We start from the raw sequence: 16,186 nt of genomic DNA, 5'->3' as shown, positions 1-16,186 counted from the left end.
TTTTTATGTGAAAAACACATGAATGTAAAGAGGTTTTAAATGCTAAATTTAGTAAGCAAGGCTCATCAGGAAAAAAACCCTACATGGTCATCTCTAAACTTTACATGATATGAAGAACCTTGGCATTGCATTTTTTTTCTTTTTTGGTATAAAACATATTTTCATTTTTAAAATCAGAAAAAGCAGCACTTCCCGCGTTTCCTGCTTTCGAGGAAGGGGGCATACAATTTGAAAAGGACCCCACTCACGCGCCCAGCCCTTACGCAGCTCAGGGAAGTAGAACCAGGGCGACCCTGAGGCAGCGCTCGGCCGCCGGGGCTCGGCCCAGGCCGCGGTACTGCCCAGAGGGCGCGCTGACCTCGGCCGGAAGCCGCGCGCCCCGCGCCGGGCACCGGTGGACTAGGGCGAGGCGGGGATGCGGTGGGCGGGGCCGCGGTGGGCGGGGCCTAGAGGGGCGGGCCCAGGGGCGTGGCGCCCGGGTGGGCGGGTAGGAGGCCCGAGGCCGCGAGCCTCAGTCCCCGCGCCGCTCAGCTCTCGGCTGCAGCGTGGCCGTTGAGGGGCTGGTCTGCGCCGCTGCTCTCCCGCGCCGCGCGGTACAGCACCCTCCTGCACCCCCGGTGCCGGACGCTCGCTGCAGGTAACCAACTCCCCACGGCCCCCCTGCTCGGCCGCCCGGCGGCGGGGGAGCGATGGGCAGGATGGGAGGGAGGGAGCCGGCTCCCAGCCGGGGCCCCTCGGCCCCGGGCGGGATGGGCTCCGCCGGCGAAGAGGCCGCGCAGCCGGGGCAGGAGGGAGAGGACGCGCGGTGGGAATCCGTGGCGAGCGTGTGCGCCCGGGGCCGGGGATGGCGCAGGGCGCTGTCCCTGGACCCTACTCTTCCGTCCGATCAGTGGAGCCCGAGACCAGGTCTCTGGTGCCTAGTGTCACCTGGAAGCCACTTCTTCTGGTCTCTTTCCCCCTGGTCCGCGTAGCGAGTAGGAGCTTAGAAATTAGAGGAGTTGGCTGCGGGTGTGGATAGGGAGGGAGCGAACAGTTAACTGCCGTCCCTTGGGTTCCAGCGGGTTTAACTTCGTTTAATCCTAACCATCGCCCTGCGAAGAGGCATTATTACCCCCATTTTACTGATAAAGAAGCCGACACCAGGATGATAAATGACTCACCCTGGGGCAAACCACTGGAAAAGAGACGCCAGTCTGGGGGCCCCGAAGCCCTCGCGCTTCCCGCTCTCTCCCGGCTCCCTCCCCATCCTTCCCACGCGAGTCTAGGAAACTCGCGCGGCGGAGTGAAAACAGGTGATTCTTCTTAAACGCGTTCCCCTCCCCTCCTAGGTTTCTTTCTTGTTTTATTGTTTTGTTTTGTTAGCACGCACTTTCTCATTCAGATTCTTCCAATTTTGGGTTATCAGCTTTTTGAAGTGGAAGAAGCTCTCTCTCACCGCTCTTTCTCTCCGTGGGGAGCAAAACACGGGCACCCTTGCCTGCCACACGCTTCTGGTCTTTCACGGTGGATGAGGTCGCCTGCGGATCCAGGCTGGGCCTGTAGGCTGCCCAGGTGCAGGTAAGTTTAATGGTCACCTGGCATCGTTTGCACCTTTTGCTTTATTTCTTTCTAGAAGGAAGAGAGTCTTCATTTTACAAATAGTAAGATAAGAGGCGAATTCGGAAGATATACGGTGTTCAGAGAAAGCAGTGGTGCCTTGAGATGAGAACAGGGCCACAGCTTTTTGTGGCCTGAATTGGGTGAGTGGTAGGTGAGGCCCGCGGGCAGGGACGTGTCCCCTCCTCTGGGCATTCTGCCCCCCTTTCAGAGCTGTTCTGAAAGGCAGGTTTGTTTTATAGCGGGGAGGAGGAGCGGTGAATGGTTTTTAAAGATCCGTGTAAATTACCTGCTAGGAGCCCAGGCAGTTCCAGACCAGCCCCCTGCCAGAGGATTTGGTAACAGATTGCAGTTCTGGAAGAAGGGAAACTCCAACTCTGTGGATATATGCTATTGCTTAATGGATTTTTTGCAGGCCTTCAAGATAGTAGTTTGGGGAAACTTGGAGTTCTTGGAAATGGCTAACTCTTCTGTTTTTAGAAACAGTGTAACATACAGTGAATTTACTTTTACATAGTTTTATTGATAGATGAAAAAAGTTGATGTTTTTTCACTTTCGTGGTGAGGGTTTGAAGGTTGCCTGTCAGCTCCTCTGCCCTCCTTCAGCCTGACACTGGAAAGGACCTCCTTAGCCTCTGCCCCAAATGTGTTGGAGTCCATCCTTCGTTAATTATAGTTCATTCTTGATTAATTATAGGACTTCTTAGGGTCATGAGTTGCTTCTTTTCCATTTGTAATTTAGTTGCTTAACACTAAGAAAAATATTTTTCCTGAGAACTATCAACTATCTACAAAATCAGCTATCGACAGGACTGAGCAGGTACTGCATGGGGAAGCTCCGTGGGCCTGGCTTGCTCCCAGGTGACCTGCAGAGTGCCCGCTAAGATCTGGGTGGGTATTGGCTGTTCCCTCCCCACAACCGTGCAGGAATTCGGGCTCAGTGTGGCCGGAGCTTCTTTTTTTTTTTTCCCTCAAAAATAGCTGAAAAATCTTTATTTTTTTTTAAGTATGTAAAACCTGATTTTAAATATTGGCTCGTTTTGTTTTTTTTGTTTTTTTTTAAAGATTTTATTTATTTATTTTTCCCCCAAAGCCCCAGTACATAGTTGTCTGTCATAGCTGCACATCCTTCTAGTTGCTGTATGTGGGACGCGGCCTCAGCATGGCTGGAGGAGTGGTGCCTTGGTGCGCACCCGGGATCCGAACCCGGGCCACCGGCAGCGGAGCGCACGCACTTAACCGCTAAGCCACGGGGCCGGCCCTCGTTTTGTTTTTAACACAAGGAATTAAATCAAATTTGGTTCATGCAATATCCATTTTCAGATATTTATCATAGAAACTGCTATACATGGTGATTACATTCTCAGGTGAATGAAGAATTCTGACCTATGATGTAGACATTGTACATTTTTCATGAAATGAGGTGGCAGGAAACCAAACTTAATACTATTGAAAATGATCTCTTCTGATTCTCAATTTCTGTTTTCTATGAAGGGTATGTTATTTCAGGTGCACTGAGTAAAGGAGTCTTTTATGGGCCAACCAAGGAATCGTGGCACTATTTTTAATATTCATGCTAATGAAAAATATATTCATGGTTCCAGCTCAGGATGTTAAGTGCCTAACTTCCTGCCTTTATTTTTTTTTACTTATTTATTTATTTATTTATTTTTTTCTGAGGAAGATCAGCCCTGAGCTAACATCCATGCCAATCCTCCTCTTTTTGCTGAGGAAGACCAGCCCTGGGCTAACATCTATTGCCAGTCCTCCTCCTTTTTCTCCCCAAAGCCCCAGTAGATAGTTGTATGTCACAGTTGCACATCCTTCTAGTTGCTGTATATGGGACGCGGCCTCAGCATGGCCGGAGAAGCGGTGCATCGGTGCGCGCCTGGGATCCGAACCCGGGCCGCCAGTAGCGGAGCCCACGCACTTAACCGCTAAGCCACTGGGCCGGCCCCCTAACTCCCTGCCTTTAAGGGGAGTTCCCAAATGCCTGTTCATGTAAATAGGTGTGTTTCTCTTGGGGTCTGTCTGTATTCTTCACCACCTTGGCTTTGACTATGGAAGCATGGCTCAGGGGTGTCATGTTTCCTTGTTGCCTCTGTGTGGCCAATGCCATGTATGTTTAGACCAGACTTTCTCAGCTTTGGCACTTCTGACATTTTTGGCCAGATAATCTTCTGTTGTGGGGATTGTCCTGTGCATTGTAAGATGCGCAGCAGCGTCCCTGGCTCTACCCCCTAGATGCCGGTGGTCCCCTCCCTCCAGTTACAACAACCAAATGTCTCCAGACATTGCCACGTGTCCCCTGGGGGACAAAGTCACCCAGTTGAGAAAAAAACGATGAGCCAATATTTAAAATACCCTAGATATTTTTGAACTAAACTATAAACTAAATACAATTGGCTTTAAACTTCTAGCAACTAGAGAAGCTATTTGTAAAGTTTAAACAAACATCTCATATTTTAAAGTAATTTTGTAATAAAGATGATTACTCTAGTATTGTTTGTGAATGGTCCATGTGTCCTGTCAGGTTTTATCTCCAAAGAAATTTCAAGTGTTTGATGCAGTTGTTAAATTTCTAAAGTTTAAAATGTTGGAAGCTAAAAAGGAATTCATTTTTCTCCTTTTAGTGTACTCGATGTCTTTCAATGTTTTTAAGGTGATGGACTATGGACCGTGCTTGTTGATTTGGGAAAATTGATACAATCCCTAATATTAGAACCCTGAACAAAAACTCTAAGCAAAAATTTTAATAATGAGACTCAGTGTAAATCATGTTCAGAGTAGAATTTAGTTTTAGGAAAAATTAAAACCTAACAGCAATAACTTAAGATAACCATGTGTTTCTGTAGTTTGAAAAATCTTAATTTTATGAAAAAGAACGCTACATAATATATGATACAGCTCATATTAGAAGAAAAAATGTCCTGAAAATAGAACTGTTCTTTAGATGTTAAGCTTGAGAGGTTGAAAAACCAGCCCTGGTTATAAAAGATGCATCCTTAGCTAGGGATTAGTTGTCCATTGGGCTCTTTCCAGAAATCAAGCTGATTTATAAGACTCAGGACTGACTCCTTAATTTGTGGGGTCCCTTGTTTAAAAATTGTTAAGAATTTCATGATAGCGACAGACAGCGGAGCATTAAGCGAAGCCCAGGGCCCCGTGTGACCGCACAGGCTGCACACGCAGGAAGCTGCCCGGGTAAAGCTTTGTCCATCGCTCAAAAGGCATTGTGATCACAAATGCAAATCCAATGAAGGAGATGTTACTGGTGCCACCAAGCACCCGGAGTTTCTGATTCCTTGATTATACTGATATTTCCAAGAAGGAGTCTATATGTATTTGGTAATCAGTGCACTAGATTTACTAAGAGATACCTCCCAGGATGAATTTTTATTTCGCTAAAGAGGTAGCCAAACTGTTTGTGAGGGTCCTGGGTACCTGAGTGGCCTGTTTCTTCAGGCAGCATTCGTTGAACAACTGTTTACTGAGTGTTGTCAGCTCTGGGGCTACAGCTGTGAACAGGATGGAGGGGCCCTGCCTCCATGAAGCATCTAGTCCAGTGGCTAGAGGAGGGGGACAGACAAGCGCATGGTCCACAGGCTCTCACAGTCGTAAGTAGTTCTCCAGAAAAGCACAGGATGTCTGGCAAGCAGTTAACCTGGGCACCTAACCTGGGGGAGGGGATTACTTGGGTAGGTCTCCCTAGAAAGTGATCTTTACAATGAGGCCTGGAAAATGAGTGGGAAGTAGTCGGGTGTATTAGGGGCTGAAGTTCCAGGCTGAAAGGACTGAGACCAAGGCAGGAATGTGGCTTGGGATGAGGCCTCTTCGGTCTTTTTCAGGACTTTGGACTTTAATGGGAAGGTAGTGGGAACCCATCGAAGGGTTTTAAATGGGAGATGAGATGATTGATTAGGTTTGGGTTTTTTAAATGATCATGGTCGCTGCTGTGTGGAGAATGGTTTGCAGGATAGGCCTTGTTGGCATCTATGGTGCCTTTGTGCAAACTAGAAAAAGACTTTCTTCAAGGTGGACCAATTAGAAAAGTTGTACTGCTTTGTCTCAGCCAGGCCAGGCCAAAGGCTTCAGCCCCCTCGGCCTGTCACTTTGCACATATGTGGGCACCCGGAGGAGGGGGAGCATGGAGTGTGGGCAAATGGTGCAGAAGACTTCTGCAGTCACCCAGGGATGGTGCAGTGATGCTGAGAAGTCAATGTCAGAGAGAGAGGCTGAGTTCGTAGTTAAAATCAGTAAGAAAGAGGTGATTATTTGCATATAGTTGCTGGAGAGGGAGGTATCAAGGATGATTCAAAAGTTTCTGGCATAAATAACTGGATAGGATGGTGACACCATTTATGCTGTTAGAGTAACACTGGAGGAGGAGCGGGTTGGCATGAGGAGGGGAGGGGAGATAGTTCCATTTGGATGTGTTTTGCTGGCGAGACATCAAAGTGGGGACGAGAATGGGCAACTGGAAGTCAGGGAAGAGATCTGGGAGGAAATACATGTTTGCAAGCTGTTGCATATGAATAATCATTGCATATAAAAAAGATCATCCAAAGAGGGGTGTAGGATGAGAAGAGAAAGGGGCTGGCCCTGGAGAGGAAGATCGTTGTGTTTGGAAGAGGAGGAGAAGCTGGTTCAGGCTGCTGAGAAGCCAGTATGCATGCAGGATAGGGAGGAGATTGGGGTCTGTGGTTGTCTTTTTCTTTTTTTTTTCCACTTGAGATTGGAGAGGCTTGAACGTGTTCTAATGCTGCTGGGAAGTTTCTGGTAGAGAGGGAGAGGCTAAAGATGTAGGAGAGAGAAATAAATGAGAGGGCCAGGTTTCAGAGAAGGCGAACGAGGGTGGATTCCAGAACACAGGTGGAAGGATTAGTCTTTGATGGAAAGAGGTATCGAGAGGATGGATGCCTTAGATATGGGCACCAGAATTGCGAGGATGTCTCTTTTCTCTGAAGGAGTAGGCAAAACCATCTGCTGAGTTTGGTGTGTTTGTGTGTGAAGTCAGATATTTCATCAACCAGTATTGATCGAGCATTTTCTAGTGCCAAACATTGTGGTAGGCTCCTTGGAAGGTAATATGAATGACGTCGATTGCCATTAGGTTTGGCCCTTGTGATATAATAGAAGTATATATTCGGTCTTTGTCCCTGGTTCTGGTTCCTGACACAGAGCTTCTAAAACCCTTGGAATTTCCTGAGTGATGGGCGTGATAGGAACATCTTTTGTTATTCATAAAGGAGCCCCATTCAACACCTGAGTTTATGCTAATGAAGTGACTTAAGTGTGGGGGCCCCTAGGTAGCTTCAGGATGGGGCTGGTCACCAGAAAGACCAAGTGATTAGAGGGTTGGAACTTTCAGCCTCACCCACTGACCTCTGGGAAATGGGAGTGGTGCCTAGAGACTGGGTTATAAAAGTCTTGAGCAGTGCCCTTTGGAGAGCTTCTGGGTTGATGAGTACTTCAACGTGCTGAGAGGGTGGTGTGCCACGAGAGGGTATGGCAGCTCTGCACACCTTCCCCGGTACCTTGTCCTGTGTCTCTCTTCTATTCCACTCTTCCTTAGTTGTAGCTTTTCTAACAAACTAGTCTTAGCAAGTATAGTGTTTTCTGGAGTCCTAGCCATGCTAGCAAATTTTCGAACCTGAGTGGGGGTCGTGGGAACCCTCGACTTTGTAGTTGGCCTGGGCACCTCATTTGCAGCTGGCATCTGAAGTGGAGGCAGCCGTGTGGGACTGAGCCCTTAATCTGTGGGGTCTGCGCTAACTTTGGGTCATTAGTGACAGGATGGTATTGCATGCTTGCACACCCGGTTGGCGTCAGGAGGAAACAACCCTTCCCATTTGCTGTCGGGAGTGTTGTAAAAGCAGCTGAGCCCTTTAAGCAAGAGCCTGTCGCCACCTCTTCTACAGACTGCTTCTCGCCTCTGACCCCTACTCTGGCGGCTGAAGGCAGTAATGCTCAACTGAGAGCTTACTCTTCTCACGGACGTCCAGACCCCTGGGAGGTGAGGCTCCTGGAGGGGAAGGGCCTTTTCAAACCTCTCCTCACCGCAAAGGTACGTGTCCAGGTCCTCAGGGTTGGCTGTAGGTTAGGAACACCTGAGGAGTTTTTAAAATTCCTGCTGCTCAGGTCACAGTCCAAACCAATTCCATCAAATCTCTGGTAAGGGGACTCAGGTATCGGTATTCTTTGAAAGCTCCCTGGCAGTTCCATGCCCAGCTTGAGGGAGAGACAATCATCTAGGGGGTGGCCCTGAGACCAGGTAAAGCCATTCTGCCCTATGGAGCCTCCAACCCATTACCTGGAGTTTACTGCATTCGCCAAATGGGGATGAAGACGAGCTTGAGACCATTGTGACCCAAACACATTGGTATCCAGAGCAGGATGAGAATGACAATCCTGTGGGATGTTGAAGGGAAGTGTAAGACCTTATATTCATAATTTCATAAGCATTTAAGGAAGAAATCAAGCTACATTGATGTTTAAAGGCTGTACTGCCAGTGGTGCCTTCTCAGTCCTGTGTTGTGTACACGAGTGTGACTTCCTAGGGTGGAGGAGGAGGCGGAGATGCCTTGCCCGGGTGGGGCCCTGCTCACCTGGCTGGCCAGCGTATTGTGAAGTATTGCAATTTAAGAGGTACAAGGTATCGCTGACTTGTTTAATTTTAAAGATTTTATTTATTTATTTTTTCCCCCCAAAGCCCCAGTAGATAGTTGTGTGTCATAGCTGCACGTCCTTCTAGTTGCTGTATGTGGGACGCGGCCTCAGCATGGCCGGAGAAGCAGCGCGTCGGTGCGAGCCCGGGATCCGAACCCGGGTTGCCAGCAGTGGAGCGCGCTCACTCAACCACCAAGCCACGGGGCCGGCCCTGACTTGTTTAATTTTATAAACACAAAGGCTTTAAATCAGAGCACCTCTCAACTAGTTCACTTAGACTCATTCCTGATTGGGTCACAGGTGTCTGAGATATTTTTTGTCTCTCAGCCCTCTCCCCTCAGCCGAGTGAGCCGAAGTCCAGCAATTGCCTTTCTGGATGTATGTCATGGTATGAGAAAGAATCCCTGCTTCAGATGGTAGAAGCTTTACAGCCCTTTGTAAAGTGGGGGAACTTGACCATCTTTTGTAGCCATGCACCCAAGAGTGGTCATGTTTACAGGTATCTGCACCTTTCTTAACAGAAAGACAGGGTTTCCAAATTTGCTGCCCTTTTCCAATTTTACTGTGCCTATCAGTAGTCACAGATACTTTGGAGAGAAGGGACAACCCAAGATAAATGTGAAGTTCTCACAATGGGATGGACAGTGACTGCTTTTCAAGAGAAATTCATGCTACAGAGAGGCACTTTGGAAAGAGCTGTTTGAAAATGTTTTCATTGTAATGTGAACATGTTGCCAAGAAATATGGTAGTTTTATGGATAAAGAGAACAGATTAATGGTTACCAAAGGGGAAGGGGGTTGGGAGATGGACGAAAGGGGTAAAGGGGCACATATGTATGATGATGGATAAAAATTAGACTATTGGTGGTGAGCACGATGCAGTCTATATAGAAACTGATAAGTAATATGCAACTGAAATTACACAATGTCATAAACCATTATGACCTCAATAAAATGGAGAAAAAGAAAGAAATATGGTAGTTTTGTAACTTATCAATACTCAAAAAAAAACCCTTGAAAACAGAATTGTCTACTAAAATCTTTTAAATGAAGAATATCAATGAGTTTTCAATCTATTTGTTAAATTTGTAGAAATGTGACATCTCCTGACTAATTTGCAAGGACAATTGATTGAAAGTTACCAGCTGAATTTCACCAAAAAACTTGGTGTAATTGGTGGATAGATTGAAAACTAAGGATCAAGATTTAGATCGCAGAGCCAAGAGTGCTCTGCTGTTTCTCCACTGTGTCCCTGTCACCCAGACCGCCGTTAAAAAGGGATGTTAGACTCCACTGAGCTCGTGGCTTAGTGGTTAAGTGCACGCGCTCCGCTGCTGGCGGCCCGGGTTTGGATCCCAGTCGCGCATCGGCGCACCGCTTCTCCGGCCATGCTGAGGCCGCGTCCCACATCCAGCAACTAGAAGGATGTGCAACTATGACATACAACTATCTACTGGGGCTTTGGGGAAAAAAAAAAATAATGAAAAAGAAGTTTTATAAGTGATTAAATAGGTTTTATTTCCTTTTTCCACCATCTTTTTGTTTTGTAATGCACATAATTTATTAGTACAGTATTACATATGATTTTTAAGGAAGTATACATTTATCGAGGATTCTTACTCAAAGCTTTTAATCTTAGTGTTTGTACTAAAAATTTTGCAAGCTTATCATTAAATAAGTTGAATCAAAGTGCTCTCTTTCCGGGCCGGCCCCGTGGCGTAGTGGTTAAGTGCACGCACTCCGCTGCTGGCGGCCCAGGGTTCGGATCCCAGGCGCACACTGATGCACTGCTTGTCAGGCCATGCTGTGGCGGCGTCCCATATAAGGTGGAGGAAGATGGGCACAGATGTTAGCCCAGGGCCGGTCTTCCTCAGCAAAAAGAGGAGGATTGGCATCAGATGTAAGCTCAGGGCTGATCTTCCTCACAAAAGAAAAAAAAAGAGTGCTCTCTTTCTCTCTCTGTACACGCATACACGTATATGAACTTGCTTTCCTTGTAAACTTTCATCTAAAACTGCCTCTTCCCCGTAATGTGCTCCTGTAGTTCATTCAGTGGAAAATAAAATTGCTATAGAGCAAAAATAAGTGCTCAAGCTCTGAAAAGTAATGAACACTGTGTGTGTGTGCGTGTCTTGTTTCCCTTGAAATGTGTACATTAAACTTCCTTTAAATAAGCCACTTTAAATACTTTAAAAAAACCAAACATTTCAAAAATATTAACAAAGGAAACTGTTTATCTTCTTTTAATTTCCTTTATTTTTGTATTCTAAAGTCACTTTAGGTTCTAAAGTATCAAATCTACCAGGTAGACCATATCATATACTACCGCATAAGATTGTTTAGTCTCTTGGTAACTGATGGACTCATCAAATTCATCCCCTGTGTCTGACCGGAATTGCATTCAAACCTGTTTAAAAATATTGGCCTGCTATATTATTTTTTAAATTATGGAAAGGAATAGAAATTAATCATGATATTCATACATTAGAAATCTATGAGATTGTTTAAAAACTGGGTTAGATCTATCTAAAGAGATGTTGACTATGTCCATGATATAGTAAATGAAAGGGGGAACAAAGTAGTGTAAAATTCTGTATAACACAATTGCATTTTCCAATTTTTTTAATTAAATAAAAAAACAACTGAGTAAAAAAAAAAAACCAAACAAATGTGGAACTTCTAGAAATCTCATGGTCAGCCCTTTGCTCCTGGACAGGTAAATGTTTTAAGTCATTTAAACATAGGCCATGTGGTTTCTCCTTTCGTCCACCAGCCTTGTCAGGACTGTTGTCTGAGAACCCACCTAAGCCAGTCTGGGTCTCTTTGGTAAACAGAGACTGGTGAGGGTACAGGTCTCCAGGCAGGTGAAGGTGAAGGTTAAAAAGCAAGTCTCAAGTCAGCTCTGCCCTGTTGGGGGCTCTGACTGCATCTCCTACGGAAGGTTCACGTAAGGCACGCATGTCAGCATTCTAGCTGCAGGATTCAGCTGACCATCGACTTGGAGTCAGGTAATCAGGAATTTTCTGGCATCAGCAGCTGGATCCAGGAATGTGCCTAAGGCACGATCTCAGGCTGTGGTGCTTGCCAGACTTGTTTGTCCTTTTGATGTAAGTGCAGGACTAGCTTCTAGAATATCCCTAATCCGTCCACGTGGATGGAGCACCCTGATCTCCTTCCTTCACTCTTCTCACATCTGTTATTATGCTAATCAGTCATTAACTTCTCCTAGGAAGACGCAGTTGTTACACTCCTGCTGCTGAACAAAACCTCTGGTTTGCAATGAAAATGCCTGAAGTACCTGTAGCTTCTGCCTCTGGGTGTGGGGCCCAGGAATGTGCTCCTGTTTGGAGCTCTAACCTCCCGGCCCGGGGCAATAGGTGAAAACTACACGTTTGTATCTTATTGGCTTTGCGGAGGTATTTAAAAAGTACATTATAGACAACCCAGCAATGTTGTCTTGATTGCCTTTATCAGAGAACTTGTGAGTTCCCTGAAAATAGGAGACAGGGCTGTAAAAATACAGGATTTTAAAAAACATATGCAAATCAAAATGAGTGCCTTCAAAGTAAACACCTTGTTCGGTATCCACAGATGTTTCTGACCACGTTGAGGATTGTCCTCTGCTGAACTGGACCCATTAGGAAAGGGACCAGTGTTTGATGGTGGATGTGATTTTGACACATGGTGCAAGTCAGCCTTTCAGGGTAGAGTGATCATGCTCAGTAATACCATTTTTGGGGTAGAGTGAGGTGTTAAAAATAAAGTAAATAGAAAAAAATAGACTAGATTTCTTGTTTGACTCATACAGGGATTTTTTTTTTCCTTTTTTTGGTTATGAAATTTGAATCTGTATCGAAAGAGGGAATGGAAACAAGGGAAGCAATGTTTGATGGAAACTGACCACAAAGGAAAGTCAGATTTCCCATCTGGAGTTCTGTGTATGGCCTATCCTGTCCCTCCCTACCTTCCCTCCCCCGCAAAAAAGGATTGAGTTGGGCAGTGCAGTAGAGTGTGAAAGGACACGTTCCCAAGGGTGAAGTTCCAGGCTCTGGTTGGCCTCAGCCTTCCACCGTTGTTGACCCTTAGAAAAGTCCCTTGTGCCCCTGGCCCGGCTTCCTCGTGAGTTAGAGAGGAGAGTGGGACTTGGGACTAGATGGAGTTTTTCCTTATGGTCTGGTAATATGCTCCTCTAAAAACTTTTCTTGGTCAGATAAGTTTGAGAAATGGTGATATCTGTCCCTGTCTTTAAATAGTCACAGGGAGCATTACTGTCTTAAAGGCTAAGAAATAAGAAGCCCATGAGTACAGAGTCTTGTCTAACTTTCTTTTTCTTGTGAGGAAGATCAGCCCTGAGCTAACGTCCAATGCCAATCCTCCTCTTTTTTGCTGAGGAAGACTGGCCCTGGGCTAACATCCATGCCCCTCTTCCTCCACTTTATATGGGACGCCGCCGCAGCATGGCTTAACAAGCGGTGCGCGCCTGGGATCCGAACCGGCGGACCCCGGGCTGCTGCAGCAGGGGGCGCGCACTTAACCGCTTGTGCCACTGGGCCGGCGCCTTGTCTAACTTTCTTTATAACCACATTTCTCTTAATTTACTGGACCACAGAATCCACCCCCACCCCCACGACCCAGTGACTGCTCCCAGAGCTGGTGTTTCCAGCAGGACTAGATGCTCTGCCAAGTTCCTTTCAGCTCGGCAACGAATACATTGTTCCCAAAATAGTTTTTAGCTATATTGACCAACATATAATTTCCCCCAGAAGGCTCAGCAAATAACCATTGTGTGAATCCTTGAGATCAGGGAGATGCATTATTTATGATTGTGTTTTTCCCCCAGAACCTAGGATTTCGTTTTGTGTAATGGATGCTCAGAGTGGAATTAAACTGAGTGTATTCAGGTATTTGTTAGTAAACTTGATGTACAGTTTTCTCATTTTGGGGTTCTGAAAAAGTTACCTTTAGACATGAATTAAAGATTTGAATAAAGTCCAGACAAGAGAAAATCTAAACGATAAAAATGAATAAATTGCTCAAGTTCATTAAGGGCTCATTATGTGTCAAATAAATCGCTTAAAATTTATTTTATTTTTCTTTACCAGTGAAGAAGCTGAGGCTTGGAGAGGTTAAGGGCCTACTGGAGTCTGGCTTGGTGGATGATGGTGCCCAGTTTTTGAGCTGGGCAGTCTGGCTTGAGAGCTGGAATCATTGCTTCCAAACTCTCCTTCCTCTCACTTGTAAACATACTCAAGAGAAAATATTGAGCCACTAGTAATCAAAGAAATACAACATGAAACCACAGTGATATGCCATTATACTGTTGCAATATTGACAAAAATAATTATACAGTATAGGACTCTGTAGTACATAATAAAGATAATTATATAGGAAATGTGGAGAAAATGGTACTCAGATATTACTGGTAGCAGTATAAGTGTAGTCCATTTGGAAGGCAATCAAGAGCCATAGAAATTTATAAGTTTTGATCCAAGAATCCTACTCCTGGGAATTCCAAGGAAATCCTTGAAAAAGCCAGGAGAAGACAAAGCTACGAGTATATTCAAAAGTGTTCATAGCTCACGTTTATTACAATATAATTTGGAAATACCCTTAGTGTCTAACCACGAGGCACAAACTAACCGTGGCAAAAACAGTGAAGACTCTTTGTCCATTAAGTGAAGAAAAGCAGAATGGAAAGCAGAATAGAAAGCAGAATCCCAGCTGCGAGTACACCTGAGCACAGATGTCAGTTGTCGGTGTCCGCAGACAGGCATCGGGAGGGAACATGAAAATGAGGTGTAACGGGCCCGGGACTGTGAGTGGCTTTTTGTTCATTTGGAAACTATCTTTACTATAATGCTGTGCAAACATATTTAACTGGACCTTATGTTGGAGGATTGGGGCTATTTTATCTCAATTTTCAATTAAAAAAAAATCCTGAAAATCAAAAATTCAAACATCTCAACAGTGTTAGAATAAATACCCCTCCCCTGCAAACAAAAAACAGTCACTGAAGCACGCGCTCCGCTGCTGGCAGCCCAGGTTCGGATCCCTGGCGCGCACCGATGCACTGCTTGTCAGGCCATGCTGTGGCGGCGTCCCACATAAAGTGGAGGAAGATAGGCATGGATGTTAGCTCAGGGCCAGTTTTCCTCAGCAAAAAGAGGAGGATTGGCATGGATGTTAGCTCAGGGCTGATCTTCCTCACACACACACACACACACAAAAACAGTCACTGAAGAGTTTTGGGTGCACTTCTCAGATTTTCCCAGTGCACATTTGCAGTGTATTTGGAGGCTTGTTTTTTACTGGGTTTCCTCTGTGTAGACTGAAGTGCAGCTCATCTCTGGATGCCGTTTCATCTCAAAACCCTTTTTCTGTGTCATTACATAGAGAATTCCTTCATTCTTGGCTTTGGCAATAAATAATTGCAATTTCAACAAATAGATCTACATGTAATTTAGATAAAATGAAAATGATAAAGTTTGCCACTCAAATTTATGAAGCTGCTTAGAGGGAACGTTGAGAGTTCAGATCACAAATGGATCTCTGAGGGTTGAAGAGGCTGCTCTGATGTGTCTTAGGGCTGAAGCCTTCAGGAAGAGAGTTTGTCATGTTTATACCTGCAGGCAGATTTGGAAGGTTCTGGGGCCCCTTGGAAGGTGAGGAGGTAGGTGAGGTATAATTTGAAGCTGTTAATAATTGGACCCAGTGTGGTTCTGGGCCAGAGAGTGAGGCTGCTCTGCTCCCTCTGCCCTCTGGAGTCAGCCCTGGTTGAGCCCCAGCTCACCTCCTTTCTGCTGGTCACCTGGAGCAAAAGACCATCTTCAAAGCCTCGAAAGCCTCAGTTTCCTTAACTTTAAGTGAAAATAAAAGTAGCTACTTACAGGGTTGTTGTGAGAGTTAGAAAATGTATGTAAAATGTTTGGCAAAGTATTTGCAAACTATTAACGTTAACAGTTTCCTTAATTCTGAGATAACTTTGATTGTAAAAGCAACATCAATATCAGCTTGTAAGGAAATAAAAAAAGGAAACACACCATACTAATGAACACGTACTGTATCAGTGCATCAAATGCCTATCAATTTCAAAAAATGTCAATGTGAGAAAAAGCTAAGTTCTCAGACTGTGGAAATACAGTCTGATTAGTATCGTCTTGCAATGGGACTTCCCATCATCCTCCACTCTCCTGACACTCAGCCCGGCCAGTGCTCAGTCCCCTGTCCTTGCCCATCACCCATCTTTTGAGAAACTGCTTTATCATTCAGGAGCTGGGACCCCTGACGGAACCTAGCTGCTCCTGTGCACAGGTGAGGAGACCAAAGTGCAGAAAGGTCAAGAAAGCTGAGGTCAGTTCTGAAGACAGGAGGAGAGCCACCCAGGATGAGGCCAGTCGTTTTAGGATTCTTTGCAGATGTTCTGTAAAACCCAACACCGAGTGCCTTGAATTCCTGTTACACTCCCCGACACACTATAATTTGGAGCATTTAAGTCCTGTACTTTAGTTTTCTTATCTGGAAAAGACTCTGAGCTAGAAGGCACATTTAACAAAAAGCATCCAGGATTCTGCCCTACCTTATTTGGAGGAGAAGGTAGTGGATTTTGAAATATTTGGACTTTTTTGTTTTGCTTTTATTGTTTGAGTCCTTACCAGTTGAATAGGCCTGTGCTAGGCCCAGGGAGCAGTGTGAGTAGAGGTGGGTGGGAAAGAAGCCTGAGACCAGACCCCGGTTACAAGGAGCTCACCAAACACGTGCAGGGGTCAGTTCACCCAGTTGGGTTATGTGGAATTAGGTGCTGAAATGAGAGATGATGGTGACAACTCCTGCTCATTGAGCGACTGCTGCGGACCAGTCACCGTGCAGGTGCTTTATGGGTTTTTAATCACCACCAACCAAACGAGGAAGGTATGGTGAGCTC

The 16,186-nt window shown here is 45.6% G+C and overlaps 1 protein-coding gene across 4 annotated transcripts in view; it reads left to right on the top strand.

Moving 5' to 3' along the window:
* The first annotated feature begins 518 nt into the window (after window positions 1–518).
* Window positions 519–16,186, top strand: part of GCNT1 (glucosaminyl (N-acetyl) transferase 1) — a 49,573-nt gene continuing 33,905 nt past the window's right edge. For 3 of the 4 annotated variants that reach the window (XR_015555380.1, XM_087444463.1, XM_087444460.1), the window contains exons 1-2: window positions 519–637; window positions 1,406–1,557. The gene's annotated coding sequence lies outside the window, so the exon portion shown is untranslated. Of the gene's footprint in view, window positions 638–1,405; window positions 1,558–7,517; window positions 7,664–16,186 lie in introns of those variants that run through there. The other variant, XM_087444462.1, reaches the window with a different exon arrangement.

The sequence above is a fragment of the Ceratotherium simum genome, chromosome 20 (assembly GCF_057802395.1).
Source record: "Ceratotherium simum simum isolate JZ-2026a chromosome 20, ASM5780239v1, whole genome shotgun sequence".
Taxonomy (NCBI): domain Eukaryota; kingdom Metazoa; phylum Chordata; class Mammalia; order Perissodactyla; family Rhinocerotidae; genus Ceratotherium; species Ceratotherium simum.
The sequence above is the reverse complement of the archived record's forward strand: the minus strand, read 5'-3'. Positions and strand labels throughout refer to the sequence as shown.